Here is a 25,327-nt window from a genome sequence, read left to right as displayed (position 1 = left end):
GGGCACGGTGTACTGGTCGGGAGAGAGCTGAAACTCAGACAGTTACACAATCCGCCGCGTTATATGTCGACGCACCTCTCCCCGGTGGTACGTCCCATCGCCGCCGCAAACAACAAGTCGAGGATCCCGCCCGGGTTTTGTGAACGGGTTTTTGCCGCGGAGGGTCAAAACGCAGCGAAAACCCAGGCGCGAACCTCGCGGAGAATCCAGCCCAAAGGATGTACAAGTTTGGAACTCGCTTCTGCAAATGGCAATTGATGCTAGATCAATGGTTAAGTTTAAATGTGAGATTGATCGTTTTTGTTAACCAAAGGTATTAAGGGATGTGGGCCAAAGGCAGGTATATGGAGTTAGGTCGCAGATCAGTCATGATCTCATTGAATGGCGGAACAGGCTCGAGGGGCTGAATGGCCCCCTCCTGTTCCTGTGCCCCTAAGCTTCCATTGGAAGCACCTCTTTTGAAGCTTAAGAGCCTTAGCTTGTTTATTCATTGCAAAACCTCACCGTGAGCGACTTTACCCACCAATGTACAGCATGTCGAGGCTCGAGATTAATGGTATCCTCGGAGTGTATGTAGGGGAGGAGTTCCCAGACAGCTAAGAAATGAACACATCTAAACGCTGTCGATCTTTTGAGAACTACAGTATCACTTTTATACCAACACACAAAAAAAATAGAATGTTTTAACACAACTGAGAGATTAGTCCGTGACTCATCCGTCTCTCTCAGTCTGCTTTGTTTTAAACGAATCAACTTTCATTACTTTCATTGCAAAACACAGTGCTCCAATTCAAGCATTGGAAATGGACAAAAGAACATTCTAGCATTTTGCCTGTGCCTTACGAATCCTCCGTGGTTTAATTGTCATTATAATCAATTTATTATCCAACTCAGTTCCCAAGCAGAAGGAAACAAGCAAGCTCGAGGAACAGCACCTCATCTTTCGTTTAGGCACTTTACAGCCTCCCGGACTCAACATCGAATTCCACAATTTCAGATCATGATGCCAGCCCATTTTTGACTCCCTTCCTCACCCCCCTGCCCCGATCTTATGTTTTTTTCTCTCTTTGTCTCTAATGGTAGCTGGTTATTATTCCGCCATTCACACCCAAGCTAGACTAACCTTTTTCTAATTTCTGTCGTTACCATTTCAATTTGGCCCATCATCCCTTTTGTCTCTCTAATCTCACCTGCCTTCCACCCTATCACCGACCTTCCTTTTTGTTCTTTCTTCCCCTTAAGAATCTGAAAATGCTGCATATCTCAGCGGATCAGGCAGCATCTGTGGAGAGGAAGCAGAGTTAACGTTTCAGGTTGATGGCCTTTCGTTTCTCTCTCCACAGATGCTGCCTGACCCGCTGAGTATTTCCACATTTTCTGCTTTTATTCCAGGTTCCAGCATCTGCAGTGTTTTGCTTTTGTATTGTGTGTGTTGTTTTGCAGAAAGAAACAAGCCTGGGAATTATACAAGCTCCCATCTTGTCTGTGCAAGATATCGCCTGCCTAGTGTGGGTCTGAGCCATACTGAGGTGTCAGTTACTGGCTCAGACAGTTGCACCCTCACCTCGCACTCCAGAGACTCGAGTAACAAAAATCCAGGCTGACACTCCCAGTGCAGTGCTGAGGGAGTGCTGCACTGTCGGAGGTGCCGTCTTTTGGATGAGATGTTAAACCGAGGCCCCGTCTGCTCTCTCAGGTAGACATAAAAGATCCCACGGCACTATTTCGGTAGAAGAGCAGGGGAGTTATCCCCGGAGTCCTGACCAATATTTATCCCTCGATCACCATCACAAAAACAGATTATCTGGCCATTATCACATTGCTGTTTGTTAGATAAACACGTCAGAGACAAAGGGATCGAAGGATATGCTGATGGGGTGAGACAAAGAGGGGTGGGAGAAGGCTCGAGTGGAGCATAAACACCGGCACGGACCTGTTGAGCCGAATGGCCTGTTTCTGTGCTGTACATTCTATGTAATTCTATGTAAGGAACTCCCATCACTCATATTTATCCATGTATTTCCTTCACCTTCCTTTAAAGGATAGACCACATATCCTGAGGGACTCTTGCAGGAAAAGGGCTTTGACTTGACGTGTTCACCTGCGTCAATTATTTCTACATCTCATTCCACAGAAACTTTACTCACAAGTGATCTTTCCTCAATGGAAATTTTCCTGCGATTCCTGTCTTCAGTGTTCCTTGAAAGGGTATTTCTCTGACTCTCCATCCCAATACAATTCTTCAAGCAGCAAAAGTGACAGGGTCGTTCAGTATATGGGACTATAACTGCTGATATCTCTGTCAGCAATCCCCGGACACAAAGCTCGTTCCTGGATCATTGGGGCCGAAATTGATGAGCTCACCGCCCACTGCCGCCGACAGCCCTCTGCTCGAGCCGCCCAGTGCCACTTGCGTCGTGGCCTGAGGCGGGCGGGAGGGGAGAGCCGCCGGGAAGCGCCCGCCGACGTCAGCGGACGGCCGACGCGCGTAAGTAGACTCCCGCCCGCCGAGATGCCGGATTGGTGCGGGCGGGAGTCGGCGGGAGTCGGAGGTGGACCGCTGTGTGGGGGCTGCCCTGTCCTGAACGGTGAGGGTCAAGATCCGGTAAAAAAAAGGTAAGTGGAATGTTTTTAAATTATCTCTTTACAGCGACTTACCTGGATGGCGTCCCCTGAAGGTCCTCAGATGTGTTTTTTGTTGGTGATGATGTTTATTTTTAGGTCTTTGACCCTCCGTGGGCCCGACTCCATCCTCGGCGGCACTTGGGCGGCAAGTGCCTCTGCCGCCGAGAATGAGAGCTCCCGCCCGCCGCTGCAAAGATTGGCGGCGTACGCCGTTGGTTTGCTGCCCGCCGACCTTCGAGGGACCTCGGTGATGAAAACCCCGGCCAAAGTGCCGTCCGCTACCTCGGCGGCCATCGGCGGCACTTTGGGCGGCACTTGGGCGGGCCGGGGCCTTGACCAAAGTCGACCCCCAATGTGTTTAATAGTTACAAATGAAATGGTTTCAAACAGGTATCTAGAATGGAACAATGTTGGACATTGCCATAATAAAGTTAATACATCCTCTGCACATCTCCACCAAGTATAATTATGAAAATGTGTCGTTTTTGGTAACTTATGCAGTATCATTTAGGATTAATTAAATATTAAGTGTCAGCTGTGGCTCAGTGGGCAGCACCCTCGCCTCTGGGTCAGAAAGTTGGGAGGTCAAGTCCCGCTCCAGGGACTTGAGAACAAAAATCTAGGCCGACATTCCAGTGCAGTACTGAGGGAGTTCTGCACTGTCGAAGGTGACGTCTTTCGAGTGAGACGTTAAACTGAGGTCCCGTCTGCTCTCTCAATAGTGGACGGAAAAGATCCCATAGCACTATTTCAAAGAAGAGCAGGGGAGTTATCCCCAATATCCTGGGGCCAATATTTATTCCTCAACCAACATCACTAAAACAGATTATCTGGTCACTATCGCATTGCTGTGTGTGGGAGCTTGCTGTGCGCAAATTGTCTCCTGCGTTTCCCACATTACAACAGTGACTGCCCTCTAAAAAGTACTTCATTGGCTGTAAAGCGCTTTGAGAGGACCTGTGTTCATGAAAGGCGCTATATAAATGCAAGTCTTTTTTCTTTCTTTCAGTGCTTTGATTTCCAGCCATCAAGGTGGACATTGCTCCCACACGCCCCTGTCCATGTCAACCATGGATGCTTATCATGTATGGAATGCATGAGCAACCAAAGCTTGAACGTGACAAACCCAAGCTCAAAATGTTCCCAACTGCCTTCAAAAGGAAGCTCAGGTTGTCCCAATTCTGACCACTTTGGAATTTGATCCAGTTTAACTCTCATTCCAAGATAAGAAATTTCAGACTGAACCATAACAATGTCAAGAATGGAAAAAAGACACGTTTTACATACGGAGACGTTACGCACTGGAGGAGCTTTCAAAATAACCCATTACATAACACCTGGAAACTAACTCCTGAAAATTTGCCAAGATTAATGTTGCAGTTCGGAAAAACATTGATTATAGAATATTTCCAAAATTACAGGACTCTTACAGCAAGCTGCAAAGATGATGGATTGTTAGTGGCTGCCATTCAAAAGCTTGATGCGAAACATCTCGCATCGAAACACCTGCACAGCGAGGAGAATACACAAGATGTGCCCGAGGGCGAATGGTAAAGCGGTATAAATCAACATTCAAAATCAAGCAGGCATGTCCCAGTGTGATTGTAAATCTCCACGGATTAAGTCTACTAATTGGGACACCCGGTGGAAATGAAATTATCCCATTTATCTAACTGTACCTAATAAAAAATAAACTATCAGTTTGTGCAAAATTGAAATAGCGAACATTACCTTGAGAAGGATCGGCCTGAGGCAGTAATGACTGCCTCCTCACACTGCATTTCATTCTCAGTTTTCGAAATGTTGCTGATGGGTCTGACACGAAAATAATAATCTTTGCCATAACATGCAAGTGTACGCAATTGACGAACAGGGCGATATCTGTCTTTATTTTATATGATTTCAGGTAGTTAGCGTAAATCAAACATTTAAGAAAAAAATGAGAGCCAAAATGCCACAGTTCTTCTGGTGCCATCCTGCCATGACTCTGGCAGACGTGCAGGAGAGGGATATGCCAAGTCCCAGCAATCTCCAGGGCTCTGTCGGGAACAGGGTCTTTGTCGATCCCAAACACAGCCTGCAGCACAGGAGAGCGCGTGGTCAAGGGTTGGGGGTCCTCCCAGACCAAGCCTTCCCTTGCTTTCGCCTGCTGGGATAGTTGTAAAAAATCGTGAATGGAAGAAATAAGTTGAGACCAAAAAGTCTCTGCAGACTGGTGTTAGAATTGAAGATTCATTCTCTGGTACAATAGCTAAAGCCACGTGAACAGTGTGAACATCAATAACTGATCACGGGCGGCTCCAAACATCGGAAGGCCAAGAACGGCCTGTCTGACTCCGACCTGTGGGAGGATGTGAAGAGGAGGGTTTCACCCAAGAGTTGAGACAAAAAAACTCGACATATCGGTTAAATGGCCCTGTCCGTATCCTACACCAGGCCCACCCCTAACTAGAGAATAAAAGAAAGACCCAGAAGATGTTACAGGGCAGACGGTGAAGATAAGAACAGTTCGTGCCACCAGCCGTCTGTCCGATCGGGACTAGTACCAGCTTCTTGTCATGGTCGTATGTCTATCCTGATTGTGTGTTTGACTATATCTGATCTACCGCTCCTTAAATAAAATGCCTCATGATTTCTAAGACCCTTTGGAATCTGTGTTTGACCTGTGATCCTAATCTTACAGATTGGTGGGCCGATATGCTGAGTGAGACCAGGTGTAGTGGCCTGCCAAATGATGGGTATTGGGCCCAGCTGGGGGTCCAGGCTTGGATTGTGGCCTAATTCCTGGTTACATCCGAGCCAGGGTGCCCTTGGAGATGGAGCACGCAATGTCCACTGGTACGCTCGCGGTCTTCTGTGAGAGGTGGATGCCGGAGGGACTGGAGTGCGTCATCACCGCCGGCAAACAAATTTTAATTCGATTTGAATGTCTAAAGTTTAATTTGTTTAGGTTGTCGGTTTTAGTGCCCCCCCCAAAAAAAACCAAAGGGGCACTAGAAAAGCTTTTGGAGTGTGCCCCCCTTTAATCAGGGGGCATTTGATTACTGATACAACTCAAAATAGTTCTGGCCTAATTACCCTGAAGAAACAAGATAGCTTTCGGCAACATTTTGGCCCTCATATAAAATGGGCCGAGAGGGAGCTAGGAGGCCCCAACACTCACCTGGACCAGGCACACGCTGGGTCTCTGATTTCCTCAGCCAGCATGGGCTACTCAAATTGAGTGACCTTCCTGAACCCTAGCCTCACAAATTGGATCATTCTGGCATTTAAACTAAGATGCTTGGACCAAAGATTTTTAGTGCAATAGTTTGGGGCAGCTGTGTCGCTCAGGGGTCTGAGTGAGGGTCTCTGTGGAACAGTTGGTGGTCTAACTTGCTGGGTGCAATCAGATTTAGTCATTGTCTTCAAAGGAAACATCTGTCCTCTGTGGGTTTTCGTTCTTGTTTCAATGCATCATCATCATCATCATAGGCAGTCCCTCGAAGTCGAGGAAGACTTGCTTCCACTCTAAAAGTGAGTTCTCAGGTAACTGAACAGTCCAAATACAGGAATTACAGTCTCTGTCACAGGTGGGACAGACAGTGGTTGAAGGAAAGGGAGGGTGGGGAGTCTGGTTTGCCGCACGCTCCTTCCGCTGCTTGCGCTTGCTTTCTGCATGCTCTCGGCGACGAGACTCGAGGTGCTCAGCGCCCTCCCGGATGCTCTTCCTCCACTTAGGGCGATCTTTGGCCAGGGACTCCCAGGTGCCACACAAGAGATTGGTGTGCAAAATCAAAGCGCATGGTATAGGGGGTAATGTACTGGTGCGGATAGAGAACTGGTTGGCAGACAGGAAGCAGAGAGTCGGGATAAACGGGTCCTTTTCAGAATGGCAGGCAGTGACTAGTGGAGTGCTGCAGGGCTCAGTGCTGGGACCCCAGCTCTTTACAATATACATTAATGATTTAGATGAAGGAATTGAGTGTAATATCTCCAAGTTTGCAGATGACACTAAACTGGGTGGCATTGTGAGCTGTGAGGGGGACGATAAGAGGCTGCAGGGTGACTTGGACAGGTTAGGTGAGTGGGCAAATGTATGGCAGATGCAGTATAATGTGGATAAATGTGAGGTTATCCATTTTGGGGGCAAAAACACGAAGGCAGAATATTATCTGAATGGCAGCAGATTAGGAAAAGGAGAGGTGCAACGAGACCTGGGTGTCATGGTTCATCAGTCATTGAAAGTTGGCATGCAGGTACAGCAGACAGTGAAGAATGCAAATGGTATGTTGGACTTCATAGCTAGGGGATTTGAGTACAGGAGCAGGGAAGTCTTAATGCAGTTGTACAGGGCCTTGGTGAGGCCTCACCTGGAATATTGTGCTCAGTTTTGGTCTCCTAATCTGAGGAAGGACGTTCTTGCTATTGAGGGAGTGCAGCGAAGGTTCACCAGACTGATTCCTGGGATGGCAGGACTGACATATGAGGAGAGATTGGGTCAACTGGGCCTTTATTCACTGGAGTTTAGAAAGATGAGAGGGGATCTCATAGAAACGTATAAGATTCTGACGGGACTGGACAGGTTAGATGCGGGAAGAATGTTCCCGATGTTGGGAAAGTCCAAAACCAGGGGACATAGTCTTAGGATAAGGAGTAGGCCATTTAGGACCGAGATGAGGAGAAACTTCTTCACTCAGAGAGTTGTTAACCTGTGGAATTTCCTGCTGCAGAGAGTTGTTGATGCCAGTTCATTGGATATATTCAAGAGGGAGTTAGATATGGCCCTTATGGCTAAAGAGATCAAGGGGTATGGAGAGAAAGCAGGAAAGGGGTACTGATGGAATGATTAGCCATGATCTTATTGAATGGCGGTGCAGGCTCGAAGGGCCGAATGGCCTACTCCTGCACCTATTTTCTATGTTTCTATGTTTCTATGTGCCAGTGGGGATGTTGCACTTTATGAAGGAGGCTTTGAGGGTGTTCTTGAAACATTTCCTCTGCTCACCTGGGGCTCGCTTGCTGTGTAGGAGTTCCGAGTAGAGTGCTTGCTAGGGAGTCTTGTGTCAGGCATGCGGACAATGTGGCCCACCCAACGGAGCTGGTCGAGTGTGGTCAGTGCTTCGATGCTGGGGATATTGGCCTGATCGAGGACGCTAACATTGGTGTGTCTGTCCTCCCAGGGAGATTTTCAGGATCTTGTGGAGACAGCGTTGGTGGTATTTCTCCAGCAATTTGAGGTGTCCACTGTACATGGTCCATGTCTCTGAGCCATACAGGAGTGCAAGAGCAACAAGGCCACAGGAGCGGATGGAATCCCCGCTGAGGCACTAAAGTATGGTGGAGAGGCACTATTGACACAAATGCATAATCTCATCTCTCTCATCTGGAAGGATGCGTGGAGATCTCAGAGATGCAGTGATCGTGACCATCTTCAAAAAAGGGGACAAGTCCGACTGCAGCAACTACAGAGGAATCTCCCTGTTATCAGCCACTGGGAAAATCGTCGCTAGAATCCTCCTCAGCTGTCTTCAAAGCATATCAAACTATCTAAAGTACTGAGCCATTAAGCTATAAAGGAATAAAAACAGAAAATGAAAGCAAGAAAGAAAGAAAGACTTGCATTTATATCATCATCATCATAGGCAGTCCCTCGAATCGAGGATGACTTGCTTCCACATCAAAAAGTTCACAGGTGTTTCAATGATGGACCTAAAATTCCAGGTCCCGAACCAAATCTTGATGGGTGGAAGATACCTGTGCGTGGATTTTTTAACGTGGGGTGGCCGTTGTACACCAGCCACCACACGGGCTTGACAGAGTGAGGTCTTGGTCCAGTGGCAAGGGTTAACCAGGACGACTGGAGACCTGCTCTGCTGCACGGACCTAGTGCGCACACATATCACAGTGTGGGCTGACCCATGCTGCCCCTGGGCCCTCGCCTCTTCTGGGCCCCGAGCATTTATATAGCACCTTTCATGACCACCGGACGTCCCAAAGCGTTTTACAGCCAATGAAGTACTTTTGGAGTGTAGTCACTGGAAATACTCAACAAGTCAGGCAGCATCTGTGGAGAGAGAAACAGAGTTAACGTTTCAGGTCGCTGAGCTTAAAGGAAGAATTTTCTTCATGGGAAATGTGTGTAAAAAATGTCAACACCCAAACATTAACACCTGACCTCACAAGGTTCAGGATTTGTTAAACCTGGTTGTTTGTTAGCTTGAAGTAAATGGCTGTAGCATGAATTATACCAATGCTCCTGTTGCTAAACTTTAGCTCTAACAAAAGATCGGAACTCTGGAATTCACACCAATGATGCACAACATCGCATTGTGAAAATCTATTAAAGAGACAAACTTGACTGTGCAAACCAAAAATAGTGTTGCTCATCAGAGTCTGATAAGAAATGTATTCTAAGGAGGATATAGTAAACCCTTACAGACTAATTCTGATCTTATTCACATCCTTATTTTCAAATCCCTCCATGGCCTCGCCCCTCCCTATCTCTGTGATTTCCTCCAGCCCCACAACCCCACAAAATGTCTGCGCTCCTCTAATTCTACCCTCTTGAACATCCCTGATTATAATCGCTCCACCATCGGTGGCTGTGCCTTCTGTTGCCTGGGCCCCAAGCTCTGGAACTCCCTCCCTAAACCTCTCCGCCTCTCTACCTCTCTTTCCTCCTTCAAGATGCTCCTTAAAACATACCTCTTTGACAAAGCTTTTGGTCACCTGTGCTAATTTCTACTCGGTGTCAAATTTTTTAATCTCATAATACTCTTGTGAAGTGCCTTGAGATGCTTCACTACATTAAAGGAGCTATATTAATACAAGTTGTTTTAGTTTTTTTAAGAATTGTACTGTTTTAGTATCTTGCTGTGTCTTTCTGCATCTGTGTATAAATTAACATGTAAATAAATCCTACCACTTAGTTTTAGCCTGTACTAAGTGATCTCAAGGCATGTTATCTTCCACCATTTGGAATGGACAGGGGGGTGTGATGAGCGTCGACATAATGAGTGACATATCTCAATTAGAGAGTGCCAGTTTGAATGTGTGGACCATTACATTGCCCCCCAGCACCCCTCTCTGGGCGGCTGCAATGAAATATATTTTTTTAAAATTTTGATTCCATCTCTTTGAGGGTCTAGGCCGGGACCAAGTCGACCCAATTTCCACCATTTAGCGACCTATGTACTGTCACTGACCCTATAACCAAATCCTTCCAAGGACTCCAAATGCAGGAACTCCCTATATGGAGAGCCCCCACGCCCCGTTCACCAATGAGCTTGTTTGGGACGGGCTAAGGCTTTCTTCTGGAAGCTCTGGTACAAGGCCAGGACCCAGTGTACCCTGGGCCGCACCTGATTTGATGTCTTACCAGTGCAATCTGTCAAAGGTACAGTGAGGAGTTCACCAGAAGGGCCTACTTGTCTTATGACAACTACCTGTCCTAACACAGCAACCAGATCTCCAGCAATGGCTTCTTGTCCTGTCCCGCACAGTAATCTCTGGTGCACCCAAAGGTTCCATCCTTGGCTCTCCCCCTTTCCCTCACTCTTTATCGTGCCCCCCTCAGTGACATCATTCAGAAGTATGGGCTTGGTTTCCATATTACATCGGATTACATCGGATATAAGGCTCAGGAACAGGCCATTCGGCCCAACCAGTCCATGCTGGCGTTTATGCTCCACTCGAGCCTCCTCCCGTCTTTCCTCATCTAAATCTATCAGCATAACCCTCTATTCCCTTCTCCCCCATTGGCTTGTCCAGCCTCCCCTTAAATGCATCAATACTATTCGCCTCAACCCCTCCCTGTGGCAGCGAGTTCCACATTCTCACCGCTCTCTGGGTAAAGAAGTTTCTCCTGAATTCCCCATTGGATTTCTGGGTGACTATCTTATATCGATGGCCTCTAGTTATGCTCTTCCCCACAAGTGGAAACATTCTCTCTGTATCCACTCGATCAAAACCTTGTGTAATTTTAAAGGCCTCTATTAGGTCACCCCTCAGCCTTCCTTTTTCAAGCGAAAAGAGACCCAGCCAGTTCATCCTTTCCTGATAGGTAAACCCTCGCATTTTTGGTATCATCCTTGTAAATATTCTCGGCACCAGTGCCTCTCTATCCTTTCTATAATATGGTGATATAATTGCTGATGACATAGTTCTCCACCACTTCCCTCAACTTCAAAACTGGTTGTCAGACTGTCTGTCCGACAGCAGGCTGCGAGTTTGCCATTCAGTTAAATATTAGAAAAACTGAACCCATTGATTTGGTCCCTGTTAAAAAGCAGGCACTCATGTAATTGAGTCCATCTCTGCACATCTGATTGCTCACTCAATCCACTCTTTGCCTTGCAACCTCAATGTTCTGCTCAACCCAGAACTGCACTTCAAATCCCATGTCGTAAATGGACCAAGATTGTTTACTTCCACTTTAGCAACACTGCCTGCTTCTGCTCCAACTCATTCCAATAACAATAACCCCCATGTTTTTGTCCTCTGCAGTCTCCCATGCTTCACTCTCCAACAACATCCAACATGACCAGAGTTCCAATCCCACCCTAAGTCCCTCTTGCCCATCACTCAAAGCCTTGCAGGCTTACACCGGCTCCTTATACCTCATAGCAATGGTTTTCCAATTCTCATCAATCCCACCATACCCTTGCCAAACACTATCTCCATCACCTCCTCTGCTTTAATACCCTGCTCTGAACCCTTGGACCCACCAACTGTCCTTTCCTGTGTCACCCCCACCGCCTCGCATCAATTCCACCATCGCTGGAAGAACTTGGTCCTAATCTTTGCAACTACCTCCCTAAACTCTTCCACTTCACTCCCTTTCACCCGGCCCTTAAAACAATCTGAAAACCTATACATTGTAAGAAATCGTGGATTGGAAGGAATAACTTGAGACCAAAAAGTCTCCTCAGACTGGTGTTAGAATTGAAGATACATTCCCTGGTATAATAGCTAAAGCCACATGAACAGCGTCAACATCAATAACTGATAACGGGCGGCTCCAAACATTGGAAGGCCAAGAACGGCCTGTCTGACTCCAACCCTGGGAGGATGTGAAGAGGACGGTTTCACCCAGGAGTTGAGACAAAGAACCCGACATATCATCGGTTAAATGGCCCTGTCTGTATCCTACACCAGGCCTACCCCTAAATAGGGAATAGTAGAAAGGCCTAGAAGGAGTTTGAGGGCAGTCGGTGAAGATAAGAACTGCCCGTGCAACCAGCCATAGGTCCGATCGGGACTAGTACCAGTTACTTGTCACGGTCGTATGTCTATCCTGATTGTGTGTTGTGTTTGACTATATTTGAACTACCGCTCCCTTAATAAAATGTCTTATAACTCCTACAACCATTTGGGTATCTGTGTGTGACCTGTGATCCTAATCTTACAACATTTGCGTTTATCACCCGTGCTTATCATCCCAGTTTTGCTAGGTGTTTATTTCACCTCTGTGAATACCTTGGATGGGCAGGGGAATTCTCCCAGTGCCCTGGCCAATATTGATCCCTCAACTGACACCCAAAACAGGTGATCTGGTCATTTATTTAAATTATGGGAGCTTATTGTGCACAAGTTGGCTGTCGCGTTTCCTAGATTACATTGACTACAATTTTTTTACAGGTATGTCATTGACTGTAATGTATTTTGGGACATTCTGAGGTTGTGAAAGTCTTTCTTTTAGAATAAATGCATTGCATAAAAGTAGGTTGGTTAACCGTTACAACCTCTGTTATACCAGCAGGTAGACTTATGACAATGGGATGGTTTTCTAATTTCCTGGTAGTCAAGCGAGCAGGTTAACAAATCACCTTATATGTTAATGGTACATACATATGGTCATTGTCAGCCAAGTGACTGGATGGGAGTTTAACTCATGTAACGAAGTATGTCCATGTGACCTGTGCTGCTTTAGGAAGGTGTGTAGCACCTGGCTTCATACTAGTCCGTTTGAACTAAGAACATAAGGCAGAGCAGTGGCAGTTCTTTTTTTATTATTCATTCCTGGGATGTGGGCGTCGCTGGCATGGCCGGCATTTATTGCCCATTCCGACTTGCCCTTTGAGAAGGTGGTGGTGAGCCGCCTTCTTGAACTGCTGCAGTCCGTGTGGTGAAGGTGCTCCCACAATGCTGTCAGGGAGGGAGTTCCGGGATTGTGACCCAGCGACGATGAAGGAACGGCCGACATATTTCCAAGTCAGGATGGTGTGTGACTGGGAGGGGAACGTGGAGGTGGTGGTGTTCCCATGCGCCTGCTGCCCTTGTCCTTCTAGGGGGTAGAGGTCGCGGGTTTGGGAGGTGCTGCCGAAGAAGCCTTGGCGAGTTGCTGCAGTGCATCTTGTAGATGGTGCACACTGCAGCCACGGTGCGTCGGTGGTGGAGGGAGTGAGTGTTGAAGGTGATAGTTAGGCTTTTGAGAATCCTGTACTAAGTATTAATTATGAAATGTGTGTACCCTAAATTATGATTGAATGTGGATTTGACATTGTAAATACGAAACCTTCAAGCCAAGTTGAGCCACAAACCTGAAAATAAATCAAATTCTCAGTCCCAGCTAATGTATTTAAATCTAAGCTGAACAATGGTTAACTACTCAGATTAGATCGAGGACCAATATAGCACTGCGCATGCTAACAAAGAGTTGATTTATGCTGATTCAAAATTTAATAAAGAATTGAATCATTTGAGTCACATACAGCTGCCTCAGAGTTTAACAAGCGGATTTTCTGCCAAAAAATGTAACTTCAATAAAATCTATTCTCCACGAGTAAAATGGAATGATTTAACCTGGCTGTGTGAAGATTCACTGGACATCCCTGGCCACTCTTCAAACTGGTCAGTGTACAAAATGAGTTCAGTAATATATTAGGCACTTCCAGACATTTATTGCGGACTGAAGCATTATTGCATGACCCACGTGTCACAAACCTACTTGCCACGATCTTCTGACTCGTGCCTTGAGTGTTTTGTTCCACATAGATGCTTTTTGAGTGTGCTAGCCCTGTAGGTCGTTAACTCTCTCTGTCCTAAATGAAATGTAGACCTTTCTTTACTTTCTGTCCTTTTTAAGAGGTGTTTTGATTCTGTGTGTCATCTGCATTAACCCAGAGGCTGGGCAGCTTTCTGCTACTGTGAACCTATAATTGGCCAACAGGAGGCGTGTTAGCCCTGGCTCAGGGGGCAGCTCTCTCTCGCTTCTGAGTCAGAAGGTTGTTCGTTCGAGTCCCACTCCAGGGACTTGAGCACAAAAATCTAGGCTGATACTCCCAGTGCAGTGCTGAGGGAGTGCTGCACAGTCGGAGGTGCCGTCATTCAGATGAGATGTTAAACCGAGGCCCCGACTGCTCTCTCAGATGGATGTAAAAGATCCCATGGCACTACTTCGAAGAAGAGCAGGGGAGTTATCCCCGGTGTCCTGGGGCCAATATTTATCCCTCAATCAACATCACTAAAACAGATTATCTGGTCGTTATCACATTGCTGTTTGTGGGAGCTTGCTGTGTGCAACCTGCCTGCTGTGTTTCCAACATTACAACAGTGACTACACTCCAAAAGCACTTCAGTGGCTGTAAAGTGCTCTGTGATGTCCAGTGGCTGTGAAAGATGCTATATAAATGCAAGTCTTTCTTCCTTTGCAGTTGTTCATGCACCCCCTTGAGCGGGAAATTCCAGCGGCCCGACACTCCTTTGTAAGAGTCAAGTGTCAATGACATCTGGATATAATATTGTTTTCTGCCATTTCCATATCGGATGGTGTTGGTTTGGGTGAGTTGTTGTTCCAGTTGATACACCGCCAGGTGCTTCAGTCCCAGCCAGAAGGTTGTGGGTTCAAATCCCAACACCAGCTGATATATAAATTCACTTGACCACCAGGGATGCCTTTTGCCAATTCCTGACTGGCAGCGGGCACCATGTGGCAGCAAAAGGCCCACCTCTGGGAAGCCAGGACCTAGCAGGAGGACTCTTCAAATCGAGAGTGACTTACACAGGCTCCAGTTACCCTGAAAGAGAAAGAATGGGCGTGCAGCGGAGTTGTGTAGGACTGGGAAAAATAAAAATCAAATTACTGAAAACTGTTAGCACTTGCGTTGTGAAGTATTTCACTGGCCATGTGCCTTTGCTCCTGGCAACATCCTCCACGCATGCACAGAATGTAAGGCTGTAGAATGGAAGAGTTGTTCTGTATGATTATGGACACTAAAGGCAAATAAAGGTCCCGGAGGACGTTGTTTCTGTGTTCTCTCGGGCTGTCCCTTCTCTCTGCTTTCGGGTTCCATTTAATTCCCAACATTTCACTATTGCAATGAAACGTTCTGTTCTGTAAACTCCCCATTGATTGTGTAATTCTGCAGGACTGGGCCTAAACATTGGCAATTTTATTTTTACATTTCACTTATTTTTGCTGTGGAGCTGAAGGGGAGGGAATTTGCCTTCACCTTGCACCTGGGGGAATGGGTGTTCCGCCCAGGTTCAGGGCAGAGGATAAAGGGGCGATTACCCCCATTGCCCTTACCTGGGACTTCCACCATGCGGCAACATTGGGCTTGTGCTTGCAGCAGCGTCAGGCCCGGGGTAGCTGGTTTAATAGGTGGAAGGGTAGGAGGGGGATTGCGGGGGGGGGGTGGGGGGGGGGGAGGGGTCGATCTTGGACTTCTGCCTCATTTTCCTGTCAATCCACGGCAATGGGCTCCCTATGAGAAGCAGGCACTGTGGCCGACCCGGACCCCCACGGACTGGAGGGTCTGTGGGCATCCTGAGGATAGGCCGAAAACAATCCAGGTAAGTTAGTTTTTTTGTGAAAGCAGACCTCACGACGATTTGAGGCAATTGTGACCTTCTGGCTCTGCAGTTACATCGGCGACCAGACCACTCCAGTCTCGGCAGCTTGAGGTTCATAGAGCATTCATGGAGGGGATGGTGGGGGTCGACATACAAAATATCAACCGATCCTATCTCTTGTCACCTTCTGCAGTCACAGTGTCCACCATGGCTCAGTGGTTAGCACACTCACTCTCTCTACACAGAAGGCTATGGGTTCAAGACCCACTCCACCAGCTTGTAGCACAAAAAATCTAAGCTGAGGGAGCACTGCACTGTGGAAGGTGCCGTCTTTCAGATGAGGCATTGAACCGAGGCCCCGTCTGCCCTCTCGGGTGGACCGAACAGACCCCCCTGGCACTATTTCAAAGAAGAGCAGGGGAGTTATCCCCGGTGTCCTGGGGCCAATATTTATCCCTCAATCAACATCACTAAAACAGATTATCTAGTTATTAGCACATTGTTGTTCGTGGGAGCTTGCTGTGCGCAAATTGGCTGCCGCGTTTCCCACATTACAACAGTGACTACACTCCAAAAGTATTTCATTGGTTGCAAAGCGCTTTGAGACGTCCAGTGGTCGTGAAAGGCGCTATACAAATCCAAGTCTTTCTTTCTTATGGGTTTGCTGTGTATTGGCAGAAGAATCTGGCCAATGTTATTTACAACAGGAAGGAATGATCCTTCAATCTTTCGCCAGCAGTGCCTTGCTCGCACAGTGATTTGATTTGATGAAGTGCAATAGCCCATTTGCTACTGCTAAATGTCTTGGGGACACTATGAGAATAGACACAGTACGGTATCTACGAAATGAACAGCAAATATCTAATGGCAGCAAATAGATTGCTGACTCTTTCGATATTTTCATTATTGTTGCAAAGAAGATCGCTTCTGTTGGCAAAATGAAACTTGATCCATGATCGCTCCTGCCTGTTGCATTGTGTTGCTCGGTAATGAAGACTTCGTTTTATGATTCTGCTTTATGCTGATATAAAATGTAGCAGTATTTAATTAAAATCTGCATCAGGCGACAGTGAGACGCACAATAGCTACTGGTATAGGTTCAGTGTTATTTGCATTTATTACGGACGGCTCCGTATACGGACTGTAATTATTTTCTCATTCTACAAAGAAACTAGGATGATTTTTTTTTAATTAAGAATTTCTGAATTTGACCCCTTCAGTGACCCCTTTCTTGTCTTCCTACATTTGAGATTGCAGCTCTAATAAACTTTGTGAAAAAGAAGCTGAAAGGTTAGAGCAAAACAGTGACCGAAATAATTAAATCTGAGATGTAAGTACCCACGCTGCCAACAATGACAGAAAATCTAATGTTATTTTAGCATCTCAGTGGGTTCGTTAACATGCAAGGCAGAATTATCCCTCTGTGTTATGAGTGATGCAATGATCAATGAGATTAGCTCCTCGGTATGGACTTCTCTGACCTTTACTCCCTCCCCTAGGAACACCCAGTTCACTAGGAGAAAAGGACAGGGCAAAGTTCAGGTCAGACCCAGATCTCCCAGCCTTTGGCCTTATTACACAGCCTGAGGATTTCTGGAACTTTCTGGCGGGGGAGTGGGTGGAGCTTGGCCGTATTTAAATGAGGCGGGAGGTGGGGGGGCAGAGGGGTGCTGCATTTACAGCCTCCCACCTCATCCTCCAATTCAGAAGAAACGAGGAGTTATCCCTGGTGTCCTGGGCCAATATGTATCCCTCAAACAACATCACAACAACAGATTATCTAGTCGTTATCACGTTGCTGATTGTGGGAGCTTGCTGTGCGCAAATTGGCTGCTGCGTTTCCCACATTACAACAGTGACTACACTCCAAAAGTACTTCATTGGCTGTAAAGAGCTTTGGGACGTCCGGTGGTTGTGAAAGGCGCTATAGAAATGCAAGTCTCTCTTTCTTTCTTTTCAACGACTGAGCCTCCACAGCCCTTTGGGGTAGAGAATTCCAAAGATTCACCACCCTCTGAGTGAAGAAATTTTTCCTCATCTTAGTCCTAACTGGCCGATCCCTTATTCTCAGACTGTGATCCCTGGTTCTAGACTCCCCAGCAAGGGGGAACATCCTCCCTGCATCTACCCTATCAAGCCCTGTAAGAATTTACATGTTTCAATTAGATAAGAACATAAGAACATAAGAAATAGGAGCAGGACTAAGCCACCTGGCCCCTCGAGCCTGCTCCGCCATTTAATACGATCATGGCTGATCTGATCATTAACTCAGCTCCACTTCCTGCCCAATCCCCATAACCCTTTATTCATATCGCTCAAAAATCCGTCCATCTTCGCCTTAAATATATTCAATGACCCAGCCTCCACAGCTTTCTGGGGCAGAGAATTCCATAGATTTACAACCCTCTGAGAGAAGTTTTAAATGGGCGACCCCTTATTCTGAGACTATGTCCCCCAGTTTTAGTTTCCCCTATGAGTGGAAATATCCTCCCTGCATCCACCTTGTCGAGCCCCCTCATTATCTTATATGTTTCGATAAGATCACCTCTCATTCTTCTGAACTCTAATAAGTATAGGCCCAACTTACTCAACCTATCTTCATAAGTCAGCCCCCTCATCTCTGAAATCAATCTAGTGAACCTTCTCTGAACTGCCTCCAATGCAAGTATATTCTTCCTTAAATACGGAGACCAAAACTGTACGCAGTACTCCAGATGTGGCCTCACCAATACCCTGTACAGTTGTAGCAGGACTTCCCTGCTTTTAAACTCTATCCCCCTTGCAATAAAGGCCAAGATTCCATTTACCTTCCTGATTATTTGCACAAGGACCCCCAGGTCCCACTGTACTGCAGCACTTTGCAATTTTTCTCCATTTAAATTATAATTTGCTTTTCTATTTTTTCTGCCAAAGTGGATAACCTCACATTTTCCCACATTATATTCCATCTGTCAAATTTTTGCCCACTCACTTAGCCTGTCTATATCCCTTTGCAGATTTTGTGTGTCCTCCTCACAATTTGCTTTCCCACCCATCTTTGTATCATCAGCAAACTTGGCTACATTACACTCGGTCCCTTCATCCAAGTCATTAATATAGATTGTAAATAGTTGAGGCCGCAGCACCGATCCCTGCGGCACTCCACTAGTTACCGTTTGCCAACCAGAAAATGACCCATTTATCCCGACTCTCTGTTTTCTGTTCGTTAGCCAATCCTCTTTCCATGCTCATATATTACCCCCAACCACGTGAACTTTTATCTTGTGCAGTAACCTTTTATGTGGCCTTAACGAATGCCTTCTGGAAATCCAGCAAATTTGTCAAACATGATTTCCCTTTCATAAAACCATGCAGACTCAGCTTGATTGAATTATGCTTTTCCAAATGTTCCGCTACTACTTCCTTAATAATGGACTCCAGCATGTTCCTAATGACAAATGTTAGGCTAACTGGTCTATAGTTCTCTACTTTTTGTCTGCCTCCTTTTTTAAATAGGGGGGTAACATTTGCGGTTTTCCAATCCACTAGGAACTCCCCAGAATCCAGGGAATTTTGCTAGATTACAACGAATGCATCCACTATCTCTGCAGCCACTTTTAAGACCCTAGGATGTAAGCCATCAGGTCCAGGGGATTTGTCCGCCTTTAGTCCCATTATTTTACCGAGTACTACTTCTTTAGTGATAGTGATTGTATTAAGTTCCTCCCTCCCTATTATCCACTATTGGGATGTTTTTAGTGTCTTCCACCGTGAAGACCGACACAAAATATTTGTTCAACATCTCTGCCATTTCCCTGTTCTCCATTATTAATTCCCCGGTCTCATCCTCTCAGGGATCAACATTTACTTTAGCCACTCTTTTCCTTTTTATGAACTTGTAGAAACTCTGACTGTCTGTTTTTATATTTCGTGCTAGTTTACTTCAATTTTCCCCAGTGATTTGCGCCGTTTTATTTGGAGCAGGCTGCTTTTTCTGGCCTAACTTAAAAATCCCCAGTTTCCTCAATCAAGTTGCACCAGCATAAACTCATTTAGTTACGTTTTTTCTTCAGGGAAGTTTTTTTTTCCTCAAAAGGAGGCGTAACCTACGCCAATTCTGGCCATTTAGGGAACTTTGGCCAGCTGATAGTTACTCCATTATTGCTCAGGCCAGTGTATGTGACCTCTCGAGAAAACCCTTGGAGAGTTAAAGAAATCAGCGCAGGTAGGTAAATCGGAGGCCCTTCGGCCTGGGCTAGGGGCGGGAAGCGGAGTGGATCTAGATCGGCACGTACTCGGGGGCCACAGCGGACCAGGAAGGCACCTCACTCGGGGACTGAAGAGGGTCGCAGACAGCCGATCTGAAAGCTTGGTGCCCGGGGAGGGGGAAGGAGGAGGGGGAGAGAGAGCTCACTGCTGCGCAGGCGCGGCCATTTCAGCGACGTCAAGGACGTCAGTTTTTTCCCCCCGTGTATGCGCAGAAGACCCGGCTCCTTTTTCCAGCGCAGACCACAGGCGCCACCCCCCTGAGGCCACTGGCTACGCCACGTGGCTCCAGATTACAAACAGCGGGAAAAGTTCGGGCAAGTTTTTTCTGGTACATTTTTGGACCTAAATAAGTGCCGCAACTCTGGCACTACAGCCAGAAAATGGGCTTGGGGAAAATTGAGCCCATAATCTATCTTCCCTCTCCATCATTTTTTTAGTCGGTCTTTGATGGCTTTTAAAAGTTTCCAACCCTCTGGCCTCCCAGTAGTCTTGGCCACATTGTATGCCCGTGTTTTCAATTTGATACCATCCCTTATTTCCTTAGTTAGCCACGGATGGTTATCCCTTCTCTTACAGTCTTTCCTTCACATTGGGATATATTTTTGTTGGGAGTTATGAAATATCTCCTTAAATGTCTGTCACTGCTCATCAACTGTCCCACACTTTAATTTATTTTCCCAGTCCACTTTAGCAAACTCTGCCTTCATACCTTTGTAGTCTCCTACTTTAAGCCTAGCACACTAGTTTGAGATCCAACTTTCTCACCTTCCAACTGATCACCTCTCATTCTTCTAAACGCTGGAGAATGCAGGCCCAGTCTACTCATTGTCTGGCTGGATATTCCAGGGCTGCCCGAAGCACAAGACGCTGTGGCCTGGCGTGATCCCCAATGATCACAGAGCCCACGGGGACCCCAGGCCAGGCCAAAGACTAGGAGGTAGAAAACCTTTTTCTATTTCAAACCTCCCCTCCCCAGAATCTAAGGAGGGAGTGTGACCTGATGGAGATTGGCAGCTAAAGTTAAATAGAATGTAGCTGGTCCGTGTTTGGTGTTTATGTTCCTCACGAGTCTCCTCCCACCCCCTCTTCCTCTCACCCTATCAGAGCAACCCTCTATTCCCTTCTCCCTCATGTGTTTGTCCAGCCGTCCCTTAAATACATCTGTGCTAGTCGCCTGAACCACTCCCTGTGCCAGCGAGTTCCACATTTTCACCACTCTCTGGGTGAAGACGTTTATCCTGAATTGCCGATTGAATTTATTAGTGACTGTCTTGTATTGACAATCTCCCACGTCAGCCTCATGGCCTGCGGGGCAATTTCCCGGGGGCACTAATGGGGCCATAAAAAGGGGCAATTTCTCCCCCGCTGTATCTATTGCTGCATCCTCAGTTATTTAAAGACACGAATGAGTTTAAGCAATGGTGGTTTATTCTTGCATATGATCCTAATAAACATTTACATGCCCGCAACATCGTTGCAGTTTGCATCATTCATTACAAGAATCATTTACTTTAAAATATTAATGGAACATTCAATTGACCAACAACAGTGCTTGGTTTTATCAATACACACAAATACGTGTTGACAGATTGAAGACTGAAATCGCACAGGCTGAAATCAATAATGAAAAGCTTAAATGGAGGTTATTGACTTGAGCATTTTTGTGTTTTCAAAAATTGTAGCTTCTAGAAATACTGAAGTATTTTTTTACTTTTTATTTCAAACTTCAAGATCCCTGTAAACTACCCAATGGATGATGCGATATCCGAGTACTTTATCTTATGTTAGCTGTTCTAGAGTCTTTATCAGCCATTTTTGTTTGTCCAGCGATAAACATGGGAGCTTAAATTCCTTCTCGCCCACGAAACTATTCCCGCTGGTTGGGGAGTCCGGGACTAGGGGCCACAGTCTAAAGATTAGGGCCAGACCTTTCAGGAGGGAAATTAGGAAATACTGCTACACACAAAGGGTGACACAAGTTAGGAACTTTCTTTCGCAAAAGATAATAGATACGAGATCAATTGTTCATTTTAAATCTGAGATGGCTGGATCTTTGTTAACCAAAGATATCAAGGGATATGGGTCAAAGGCAGGTATATGGAGTTAGATTGCAGATCCGCCATGATCTCATCGAATGACGGAGCAGGCTCGAGGGGCTGAACGAACGGCCTCCTCCTGTGACTGGGCTCGAATTCCATGGCTCGAAGATACGGTGCTCGGAACAGAGCGGCTTCATCCGGATAAATTCGGTGAGTTGCGGACGTCTGTTGAGGCCTTAATGATTTCAGCCCAAGCCGAAGCCCAGAGGTCGGTCTGGCGGGGGTGGGAGTGGGGGTTTGGGGAGGTTGGGGGAGAAGTAATCGGGTGGGGGTGGGGGCTTGGTGAGGGCAGATAATTTGGGGGCCTTTTACTGAAGCGCCTCCGGTGGTCCCTTTAAGAACTGCGTCAGGCTGCTGAACCCCGGCGATGCCCGTCACGGCTTTGAATACCACAAAGTCCGACTGAGGACAAATAGATTTAGGGAGCCAAGAGCGGAATGATCGCCGAAGCCTTACTTCAATATTGAAATGAAGCCTGTGGTCATTTCAGGAAGTCGCAAAACAAAAGGCACCGGCCGATTTCACAGCAGCCCGAACTCCCCGTGCAGATCAGCCTTGGGTCTCCGCACCGCTAAAGGCGGGTAGTTTTGCAGCCATTTTAGGCCTATATTTTTGCCGCCATTTTAGCCTCATAAAACAGAGGCATAGTTGTTTAAGTTGGACACTATGATACCTTATATCAACCATGAGGAGCTGTACATTAAGCTGACATAAGTAATGACATCATTATAGGAGGATGGTGAAAATCAAAATGATGTACAATCGGTATTAATTGTCTGTAATGCATTAGAAGATTGAAATGTATTGAATGCACAGTTTTCCCCAAGAACCTTTTGTATAATTCAGTCCAGTGGTTAATGGTATTTCAGGTAATCAGACTCGAGATTTAAGATTCTTGCCGAGGGTCATTTATCATTCTCTGTCCCAGCGAAATTCAGCTTTAGCGCTCCAAGAGGGAAGTGGAGCTAAATCAAGCGCTAACCACCTTCTCTTAGGGCGCTAAAGTCCGAGAGCGAGACGGTAACGGCAGAGCGCTGAACAATATCGAGCGCATTGCTAACGGTGTGAGAGGCCACTCCCTCGCTTAAAGGGAAAGGCCGATGACGCTGCACAAGCCGGTTGTCGGCAGTTCTGTGTTGCCAGACGACCTGCGTGACTGCCATTACAGCCCCAAACACTCTCACACAGGGGAGGGCTGGGACATCACGCACCGGTGAAACATGAAAAACTTTGCGTAGGCCCAGACTGGTGCAAAGAATAACGGTTGTGCTAGGTGAAAACCATTCCCTTTAATGAGCGCTCCCCAAGTGGCCAGTCGAGCTCATGATGCCTCCTTTAGCTGGTTTAATCATTTTCAATCTTCGCCCCCGGACCCTCTCCAGCCCGTCTATCATTAAGCAACGCCTCGATTTTAAAATTCTCATCCTTGTTTTCAAATCCCTCCATGGCCTCGCCCCTCCCTATCTCTGTAATCTCCTCCAGACCCACAACCTCCCTGAGATCTCTGCACGCCTCTAATTCTGCCCTCCTGACCATCCCTGATTATAATCACTCCACCATCGGTGGCCGTGCCTTCTGTTGCCTGGGCCCCAAGCTCTGGAACTCCCTCCCTAAACCTCTCCACCTCTCAATCCTCGCTCTCCTCCTTTAAGGCCCTCCTTAAAATTTGCCTCTATGTCATGATATCTCCTCCGTGGCTCCGTATCAACAACATTTTTTTATTGATAATGCTCCTGTGAAGCGCCTTGAGATGTTGTTGTTGACATAATAACGCTGCACAGTGTTCAGTCCATTCACAACTCCTCAGATAATGGAGCAGTCCGTGCCCACAGGCAGCTAGACCTGGACAACATTCAGGCTTGGGCTGAGAAGTGGCAAGTAACATTCGCGCCACACAAGTGCCAGGCAATGACTATCTCCAACAAGTGAGAGTTTAACCACCGCCCCTTGACATTCAATGGCATAACCATCACCGAATCCCCCACCATCAACACCCTGGGGGTCATCATTGACCAAAAACTTAACTGAACCAGCCACATAAATACTGTGGCTATAAGAGCAGGTCAGAGGCTGGGTATTCTACAGCGAGTGTCTCACCTCCTGACTCCCCAAAGCCTTTCCACCATCTACAAGGCACAAGTCAGGAGGTGATGGAATACTCTCCACTTGCCTGGATGAGTGCAGCTCCAACAACACTCAAGAAGCTCGACACCATCCAGGACAAAGCAGCTGCTTGATCAGCCCCCGATCCCCCACCTTCAACATTCACTCCCTCCACCACCGGCGCACCGTGGCTGCAGTGTGCACCATCTACAAGATGCACTGCAGCAACTCGCCAAGGCTTCTTCGACAGCACCTCCAAAACCCGCGACCTCTACCACCTAGAAGGACAAGGGCAGCAGGTGCATGGGAACACCACCACCTCCACGTTCCCCTCCCAGTCACACACCATCCTGACTTGGAAATATATCGGCCGTTCCTTCATCGTCGCTGGGTCACAATCCTGGAACTCCCTCCCTAACAGCACTGTGGGAGCACCTTCACCACACGGACTGCAGCGGTTCAAGAAGGCGGCTCACCACCACCTTCTCAAGGGGCAATTAGGGATGGGCAATAAATGCCGGCATTGTCAGTGATGCCCACATCTCAGGAATGAATAATAAAAAGAAATAAGCCGGTAATTTGAAGCTCAACTGATTTTTGAAAAGTATTAAAAGTCCTGAAATTAAATCGCAGCTTTATTCTCTACCTTTAAATTTTTTTTTAATAATATATAATTTCTGATTTCATCAGGGTCCCTGGCAGCATGGAGCCTCTCACTAAAAGAAAGAACTTGCATTTATATAGCACTTCTCACGACCTCAGGACACCTCCAAGCGCTTTACAGCCGATGAAGTACTTTTGAAGCCTATTCACTTCGCAATGTGGGAAACGTGTCAGGCAATTGTGCACAGCCAGCTCCCACAAACTGCAATGCAAACTAAATGATCATCTGTTTCTAGGTGTTGGTGGAGGGATAACTGTTGAATTCAGGATGGTCTTAAGTCCCCCTAGTGAGCTCAGCGCGTGGTGTGTACTGAGCCGTGGAAAGCGGGGTTCCGAGTTTGGACCTCTGACCTTTGCAGAGTTGGCCCACCTGAGCCAGGGCAGTTTAAGAAAATGTTTCCATTCTTGGGATGTGGGCGTCACCGGCCAGGCTCGCACTTATCGGTGACGATTTGTACTCACGCTTTCTTCGTCCTTCTGTGCCTGCGTCCTCTGTGCCCACCCGAAATCGGAACTGGATGTGGGGTCCCGCAATTGGCCATGTTGATTCCGACCACGTTGCTGCCTGAGCCACACGCCACCGAGCCCAGAGCCCCTCCCCCCCGAGCCCCTCGCCCGAGCCCTGAGCCCAACCCTCCTCCCCCCTGCCAAGCCCTGAGCCCCCTCCCCCGAGCCCTGAGCCCCTCCCCCCTGCTGAGCCCAACCCCCCCTCCCCCGAGCCCTGAGCCCCTCCCCCCGAGCCCTCTGCCGAGCCGAGCCCATTCCCCCTCCCCCCCACCGAACCCCTCCCTCCTGCTGAGCCCTGAGCCGCC

The sequence above is a fragment of the Pristiophorus japonicus genome, chromosome 14 (assembly GCF_044704955.1).
Source record: "Pristiophorus japonicus isolate sPriJap1 chromosome 14, sPriJap1.hap1, whole genome shotgun sequence".
NCBI lineage: Eukaryota > Metazoa > Chordata > Chondrichthyes > Pristiophoridae > Pristiophorus > Pristiophorus japonicus.
Note: the sequence above shows the minus strand (reverse complement) of the source record.